The sequence below is a fragment of the Scomber scombrus genome, chromosome 22 (genome assembly GCF_963691925.1).
Source record: "Scomber scombrus chromosome 22, fScoSco1.1, whole genome shotgun sequence".
Lineage (NCBI taxonomy): Eukaryota > Metazoa > Chordata > Actinopteri > Scombriformes > Scombridae > Scomber > Scomber scombrus.
The window spans coordinates 20,171,661-20,181,035 of record NC_084991.1 but is presented as its reverse complement, the minus strand read 5'-3'; positions in this window follow the sequence as shown (position 1 = coordinate 20,181,035).

Sequence of the window (9,375 nt, the reverse complement as noted above, 5' to 3'; positions counted from 1 at the left end):
ATATCACTTTATTAAGTTTTGCTATTTTTTAACGTGAGAATGTAACCAAGCCAAGACCTAGCATACAGTAAGTTAAATTGATGTTTTACACTGAAGACTACTATGAAAGGCAGTATGCAGCACATATAGTGGGCTACATACTGCATACTGTGTTCATTGGTTGTATGTAGCAGGTGGTTTCAAATACAGTCTGTGTGTGTGTGTGTGTGTGTGTGTGTGTGTGTGTGTGTGTGTGTGTGTGTGTGTGTGTGTGTGTGTGTGTGTGTGTGAGTACAGTATACAAACCTCATTATTTTCGGCCCTCTCAAGCCTCCCATTCCCTATCGTAGATCCAGGTCAGACCAGCATTATTAAATAAAGTGAATTTTTAGATTGAAATCAGATAATTTTAATGGAAGTAAGTGAGTTCAACTTTGATAAACTTTTAATTTTTTCTGACAGTGTTTACTTCTGAGGGAGCAGAGAGCAGGATGTAGAAATACAAGCTGCCATAATAGCTGTGACACACCATCACATTTTATTTGATGCAACTAGAGTGTTAACTAAGACACATATAAACACTATGAAGATCATTTTAAATATGTTTTAGGCATCATGTCTAACCTGAATAAATGGATTTCACTTGGTTTTGGTATTAAGATTGTTTTAAACATGTTTAATGACTGGAATCAGGACCGTCAGCGGTTGGTGAGCCAACAGTGAAATAGTGTTTTGACATTAGCTTTATAATCCAGTTCATTGGTCAGTTCATTGGCTTTCAGTGCGGAGCTGCAGCTTTACCTGAAGTTCATCTCACACTGATAAAGTTCCTTCTCATCTAGCTGCTTGCAGAGTTTATAGTCTTTGTTGGCCTTGTCCCTCCATCTGGCACCTCTTCCAAATCATTGGGTTAAAAACTGCATCAGAAATGAACAAACAAGCTGTTTTTGATGCATGTCCATTTCTGATATCTGGAAAATAGAAAACAGTGTGTTTAACCCTCCTGTTGTCCTCTAGTCAAGGAAGGAAGGGAGGAAGAAGGAAGGAAAGGAGGAAGGAAGGGAGGAAGACGGAAAGAAAGGAGGGAGGAAGGAAAGGAAGGAGGGAGGGAGGAAGGAAGAAGGAAGGAAAGGAGGGAAGAAGAAAGAGGGAAGGAAGGAAGCAATGACAAAGGAAGGACGAAGGAAGGAAGGAAGGAAGGAAGGAAGGAAGGAAGGAAGGAAGGAAGGAAGGAAGGAAGGAGGGAGGGAGGAAAGGATGAAGGAGGGAGGGAGGAAGGAAAGGAAGGAAGGATGGAAAGAAGGAAGGAAGGAAGGGAGGAAAGAATGAACAGTCAAAACAGACGGGGTCAATTTGACCCGGGAAGACGATACGAAGGTTAAAGAATGACACTGTGTCAGGATATAGGGAAGTCATTTGTGGGGTGCTGCAGGGTTCGGTTATTGGTCCAAAATGATTTATACTATATATCATAATAATAATAATAATAATAAACTTTATTTATATAGCACCTTTAAAAAACAAAGTGCTTTGACAGACAGTAAAATACAAGGCAAGACACACAACTCAGAGAGAGGTAACAAGACTGGCATTGACAATATAAAATATATAAAAAATATATAAAACACATAAGACAAAGTAAAAATAAGATTAAATAAAAGACAGTAGTAATATGCAAAAAAACATGAGTCAACATGTCCGTTATATAGCTTGGAGCTAGACCCACACGTGCTTTAAAAATGATCAGTAAAATATTAAAATCAATTCTAAAATGAACATTAATGAATGAATATTAATGATATTTGTAAAGTAACAGAACTATTTAAAGTTTGGAATATTTGCAGATGATACCAATTTATTTTTACTCTGGGAAGCACTTAAAGGAACTTTTGTCTTCTATTGAAAGGGAACTTGAGATTTTAAAATGTTGGTTTGATGTCAATAAATTATCTCTCAATATAAAGAAAAACTAAATTTATGTTTTTTTTGGAAATAGAAAAGAAATAGACGGGGATATTGAATTAAAGATTTGTGATGATAAAATTGAAAGTTTTAATTTAAGACTAAATTCCTCGGGGTAGTAATAGTAATATCAAAATCAATAGCAATCCTATACAAATCTACTGTAAGGATATATTAAATCAGAAATCCTTGTATATTATTTATTGTTCACTTACACTTCCATATGTAGAATTGTGGGGATCGACTTTTAAAACAGCTATTAATTAAATTATGTTGTTATAATAAACAAGCAGTACGTCTCATTAATAAGGATAGTTATTATGATAACACAAACCCATTGTTTATGAAGTCACGTGTTTTAAAATTCAATGACTTGGTTTATTTTTAAAATAATGCAAATAATGTACAGAGCTAAAAATAAAGTCAGGTACAAAGGTACAAAGACTCTTTTCAGTACAGGAGTGTAAATATGATGTTTGTGAGTTTACTGTTCAAAAAGCCAAAAAAGAGATTAAAAGCTGATTTAAATTTGAGAATATGTAACTCACGCTATTTTTGAGGGTTACACAATGAAATAGGTCTTTTCTTTTTTTCTTTTTCTCTCATTTTCATTATCATTTTTTGGTTGGTATCTTAATTTAACCCTCCTGTTGTCCTCGATTCAAGGAAGGAAGGGAGGAAGAAGGAAGGAAAGGAGGAAGGAAGGGAGGAATAAGGGAGGGAAGGAAGGAAAGGAAGAAAAGGAGGGAGGAAGGAATAAAGGAAAGGAAAGAAGGAAGGGAGGAAGGAAAGGAAAGAATGAATGTCAGAGGAAACAAGGAAGGAGGGAGGGAGGGAGAAAGGAAAAGATGAAGGGAGGAGGGAAGGAAGGAAAGGAAATAAGGAAGGGAGAAATGAAAAGAGGAAGGGAGGATGGAAGGAAAGAAGGAATGGAGGAAGGAAAGGAAGGAAGGAAAGGAAATAAGGAAGGGAGAAAGGAAAAGAGGAAGGGAAGGAAAGAAGGAGGGAGGGAGGAAAGAGAGAGGAAGGAACGAAAGAGAGAAGGAGGGAGGAAGGAAAGAAGGAAGGGAGGAAGGAAAGGAAAGGAACAGTCAAAACAGACGGGGTCAATTTGACCCGGGAGGACGACACGAAGGTTAATGTGCGATTTTATATAATCATTATGCTTCTGCCTATGACATCATACATTAATTACTTAATGCTGTTATTAAGAATCTATATACTTATTATATACTGTAAGTACTTTTCTGTTTGTTGTGTTGTGATGACTGATGAATAAACACTACTATTACTATTCTGATATACTGCTTTAGCTTCTTTTTCATTCTCTTCTATCCCATATTCTCCCTTTATTCATTTCAGATATTTTTAACAAGCTAAAGAGAAAAAATTAGGTTTCGGATTTCATTGAAAATGAATGGTGAGATATTAACGGGGAAAAAAAGAATATGGGCGATTGGGATGCATACAAAGAGAGACAACAAGAGGTCATTGCCAGGAGCTTTTCCTTTCCTCTCTTTCTTTTATCCCTTTCCATCTATAGCTCGTTCTTTCTTTCTTTTCTTTTCTTCAGTTTCCTCTTCCCTCTCTCTGAATGCTCGTTGTGCTTCCGTCTCGCCACAATGCCTCGCAGGCTGTGGATGTGCGTACATATGTGCGTGTGTTATACCCTGCCGCCTTGCTCCAGTTTTTTGCGCCACACAGGCTGCCTAGGTGTGTGTGTGTGTGTGTGTGTGTGTGTGTGTGTGTGTGTCCTCAACAATGCTTTTCTTTTCTGCCAGCTCTGCAGTCTGACATAGGAGATTTTTCAGCCGCGTGCTCTCTCTCTCCCTCAGTAGTCAGCATTTTGGCATTTTCTCAATGCACTCTGTCATCTGTTGGCATGAATAGGCTGCATATTGTTGTGTGTGTGTGTGTGTGTGTGTGTGTGTGTGTGTGTGTGTGTGTGTGTGTGTGTGTGTGTGTGTGTGTGTGTGTGTGTGTGTGTGTGTGTGTGTGTGTTTATCTGGCTGGGTTTTACTCTATCTCGCGGTTTGTCTGTGTTTGTGCAGGGAGCCATGAAGGTGGAAAACAGCTAATTTCCAATCTCAGAAATTGGGGGGAGGTTTTTGATGTTGAAATACATGTGTTGGGGTCAAAGACCAAACATAGTTAATGTCCCGAAACCACTACCTATCAATACGTTTTCAATTTGGTATATTTGAGTATCAGCTATCTTATACCCTCAAGCTTCACTCGGGGAAATCCATGTATGTGTGTGACAGAAATAGGAAATCACCTATTAAAGGAAAAACCAACATAAACTGTCTTAGTAAGGTGTTAGGCCACCATGTGATTCTTAAGACCATTCTTCCCAAAGATATTCCCTCATTTGATGTTTTGATGTTGGTGGTGGTGGAGAGCGCTGTCTCACACGTCGGTCCAAAATGTCACATAGGTGTTAAATTGGGTTGAGATGTGGTGACTGTGAAGACCATAACATATGATTCACATCATTTTCATACTCATCAAACCCGTCGTGCCCAATGGATGGGAGCATTGTCATCCAGGAGAGACCACTCTCATCAGGATAGAAATATTTTTAAACAACTTTGTATTGATTTGCAGTGACTGTTTCGTCTAAGGGGAGAAGTAGAGTAGATGCCAGCAAAATGCCCCCCACAGTATAGCAGAGCCACCGGATCCCCTCACTGTAGGGGTTAAGGCATTCAGATTTGTATTCTTGGGGCCTGATTTACTAAGATCCAAAATAAAGGGACTAAATTGCATGAGCAGTGCAATAGATTGGGCGTTTCGCTTGCGTGTGTTTTGCAGGTGATCTACTAAGAATAACTGCTTAATGAAAACAGGTGCAACAGGTGCAGACAGCAGTATTTAAATGAGGGTTTTGTGTCTTAATGGAGAGTTTGGACGAGCAGAAAGCTGCAAGCACAAAATGAAATGTGATCAGGTTCTAGTGGAAGAGGTTAACTAATATATTGAGTTATAACAAAAACTAATATTACCAGAAAACCCCACATATGGGAGAGTATTAGTGATGAAGTCAATGCTGTTAGTTAGTAAAACCACAAATATTCCACTCCAAAATTAACACAGGTGGAAAAACTCTGTCCTGTGTGTATTCTGTCATTGTGCCTCCGTCTCCTCGTCTCCATAGTAACAGCCGGTTAATACCTGTCCTTCAAAGGTATTATTTATAGACGCAGTTAGCATCAGAAAAAATACCTTCAGGTTTGGTAAATCACAATGCGCGTGCTAAATAACATATTTGCATTTTCTCCTCCCTGTATTTTGCACACTGGGGTTGAAACACCTCATATTAAATTTTCACTATGACAAACTTACTAAATGGACGGCGCGTATTATCTTTTTGCACATTTGAAAGATGCAAACCTCAGTGCGCTGCGTTAGTAGATCAGCTTGCACATTTTTTGCAGGTGATGCCAAGTTTGCACACGTTTTTACACATGCAACCCTTTAGTAAATCAGACCCTTGGTGTACGCCACACATGCGAGGACTGCTGTTGCTGACACAGTCGTCCCATGTTGACATTCTCAGTCACCATATCGCACTAATGCACGAGCATCACATTCATCAAATGTACGTCGTCAACCACATTTTCCAACCCTGTTTACTGATGTCTTTCCCATAGCTCTAAACACAGATGTCACTTTATTCACAGTTCCTATTGAAACTCCAGCCAGGTGAGCAGTCTTTGTGACTTCAGCTTCTGCCATCTGTGCCCCAACTTTCAAAGTCACTTAGATCTTTTCCTTCCATCTTGTTACAAAATCAGAATCATCTGGGCCTACTCAGATTTTTTATATATATGCCACGGAGCATGATTGGATGTTAATTGCTTAGCTGTACTATGCAGCGCACCTGTGTGGAAGCATCTGTATTCATCATGTTTCTCCACTCATATATTGAGATTTTACCTTTAATTTCTCACCTGTCTGTGTTTGCAATAAATTAATATCAGCCCTAATTCATTAATATGAATCATTTACTTCTTGCTGTTCTATATATAAGAGCAGTTTAAGATGTCCATGTCACACTTTTATTCATCAAAATCAAATACCGTCTTCTTCCCAACCTTCCTCAGCCTTTTGCTGGAGGATTATCTGTGAGGATCTGGCATCTGGACACTGTTCCAATAGCTTTTCCCCCATTGTTACTGTCAATCAGAAACATAAATAGATTATTGTTTCAAGTTCTCACCTTTCAGTGTCAAATCTCCTGCTGATATTAAACAGAGATGGTCTTTTGGAGAGTTTTTAGTTCTTTGGGGGGAACTGCCTTCAACTTCTTGTGTTTTGTTTACTTCCTGTTACCCTCAAGACAAAAATCTCTGGTTCAGGTTGAGAACTAAAAACATAGTTGGATTTGGGTGAAAACCAAACAGCTCGAAACCAGAGACAAGTGTAAATAAAAATACCAATAATAATAAAGGCAGAGGCATTTCTCAGACACTATAGGTGAAATATATTAAATATTGAGTGGAATGCATAAACAGCAGCAAGTGAGCAAAGCATCAAGATAAACTCATGACTCATCAGTGACTGAATGTTTTTGTTTTTTTAATAATTAAAGACATTTAACCCTCCTGTTGTCCTTGAGTCAAGGAAAGAAGGGAGGAAGAAGGAAGGAAGGGAGGGAGGAAGGAAGGATGGAAGAAAGGAAGAAGGAAGGAAAAGCGGGAGAAAGGAAGGAAGGGAGGAAGAAGGAAGGAAAGGAGGGAGGAAGGAAGGAAGGGATGAAGAAGGAAGGAAAAGAGGGAGGAAGGAAGGAAGAAAGGGAGGAAGAAGGAAGAAAAAGAGGGAGGAAGGAAGGAAGGGAGGAAGAAGGAAGGAAAGGAGGGAGGGAGGAAGGAAGGAAAGGAGAGAGGAAGGAAGGTAGGAAGGAGGGAAGGAAGGAGGGAGGGAGGGAAGAAAGAGAGAAGGAGGGAGTAAGGGAGAAAGGAAAAGAGGAAGGAAGGAAGCTAAGGGGGAAGAAAGAAAGAGAAGGAAGGAGGGAAGAAGGACAGACGGAAGGAAGGAAGGAAGGAAGGAAGGAAGGAAGGAAGGAAGGAAGGAAGGAAGGAAGGAAAGAAGGAAGGAAGGAAGGAAAGAAGGAACAGTCAAAACAGACGGGGTCAATTTGACCCGGGAGGACGACACGAAGGTTAAGTCCAAATTTAGGTAGTGCACATTTAAGTTATGTCACATTTATGGTGGGAAATTTCATCATGAGTTTTCAGGTATTACTCACTGCCTCTTATGACCAGCAAGTCCAAGAGATCAACATGGAGAAGACCAACAGAAAACAAATAAATCAATTTGATGGTCCTCTACCTCGGTAACTTTATAGTATTTATATGTGTGGGATGGACAGATATAGAGAGAAGAAGAGAAGAAGAAAAGAGAACTTTGTAAAATGTGTGTGCTGATGATCAACCTGTGAATAATTCATCCAAATACATTATTTGCATCTGAATTAAACATCACAACTCTGAATTTATGACAGAGAGAGCTAAGCAAGGAAAGAAGAGAGGGTGGGTTGAAAGAAAGGATGGATTAAGGAAAATTAAGACACAAAGATTGAAAGTCAACATATAAAGAAATTAGCTGAATGAACTAAAACCACCAAATTTGGGACATATTACAAGGAAGGATCTTCATGCTTTTACACTTTTGTGTGCACCAGCGTGTGTGTGTGTGTGTGTGTGTGCGTGCGTGCGTGCATGTGTGTGTGTGTGTGTGTGTGTGTGTGTGTGTGTGTTTTCTGACCTGACACAGTACAAGGCTTCCTGGGGATTTATAGGCCGAATGAATCAATTCGGAGATGAGCAGTAAATCAGGCCAGACCAGCCGAGACTTGCACCACTTCATCCCTTGATGAACATGTGAAAGTTTCTCTGATCCACATCTTAGGTGTGTGTGTGTGTGTGTGTGTGTGTGTGTGTGTGTGTGTGTGTGTGTGTGTGTGTGTGTGTGTGTGTGTGTGTGTGACTATTTGTCTTAGTTTAACTTTGTAGTTGCAGATGTATTACTCAGATGTATCTCTTTTGTAATTGTGTATGATTGCAGTTTTATAGGCTATGTGGGGTGTGTGTGTGTGTGTGTATGTGTGTGCATGTGTGTGTGTGTGTGTGTGTGCCTCTCTTAATGCTTGTACATCTGTTTGCATGCTTGAGTATGTGTGTGTGTGTGTGTTTATTACTATAATTTCTCCAGGGAAGGAATCAGGAGACCAGTGTAGTTTGACCAGCGGAGCTCCAGAGCACCAGGGGGAAATCAGGGGATCTGGCCCAGCCTCGGTGACTTCTCCCTGGGCTTCCTGATCAGGGATTCATCCTCTCCCAGGGTTCCAGTCCAGTGCCAAACGAGGCCAGACATACATGTACTGTAGCTATCTCATTTCCACTGAGATGCCAAACAGGACTAGTCTGGCCTGATTTAGTAGTTTAGACTCCCACTATATTCTAATCTTCAACCAAATGAGATGAATTCAAGAACTTCAGGCACTTCAGCAGGATGGATTATGAAGTAAGGTTTCAGCACTTCAAGAACCTAAGACCAATGTTGCACTGTTCATAAGCTGTCTCAAATTATTAAAAAAGTTAGCATACCCTAACACAATTTGTAAATCACAGATGCAACCAATTAGCACATAGTTTCAGTTTGTAACACTGGTCGAACAATAGTTTTGTTTGTACTTAACTTTGAATTAAATCATCTGAGCAAGCTGTTTCCAGTACACAGAAACAATACCAGTAATTTGAGCCAGTAAGTCTCCAAATACTTAAATGCAACCTAGAGAACAAGTTACAGTAAGACACAAATGAAGACAAACAAAAGTGAGCAAACTAAAGCCACTATATAAAGACAAATGGTAAACGGTCTGCACTTATAGCATCTGTCTAGTCTTTTAAACCACTCACGGCACTTTTACACTACAAGCCACATTCATCCATTCACATACACACTCACACACCAGTGGCAGCAAGCAAGCAAGCTACCACACAGGGTGCTGGTGCAGCCATTGGGAGCAATATGGGGTTCAGTATCTTGCCTAAGGACACTTCGATATGTGGACTAATGGAGCTGGGAATTGAACCACAGATCTTCCGATTAGTGTACAACTCGCTCTACCTCCTGAGCTTCCTGAGTCACAGCCTCCCCCCCCCCAGCAAGAGCTGGATAACTAACACACATTATCTGTATTTATCTATCAATGTGGTCAAATGATGTAAAATTGTATCACGGGGAGAAGAAGAGTGAGAAAGTGTGTTGATATCAACACAGTCAAGAGATAGAGAAGGGTGAAAACAGCTTTTTATAGATGCCCGATTACACTGTTGGTGTGAGAAAAGAGAGGAAGGGAGAGAAAAAGGAAACATAGAGAGAAGGATGGATGGATAGAAATCAGCAATCTGACGTTCAGACTGACAG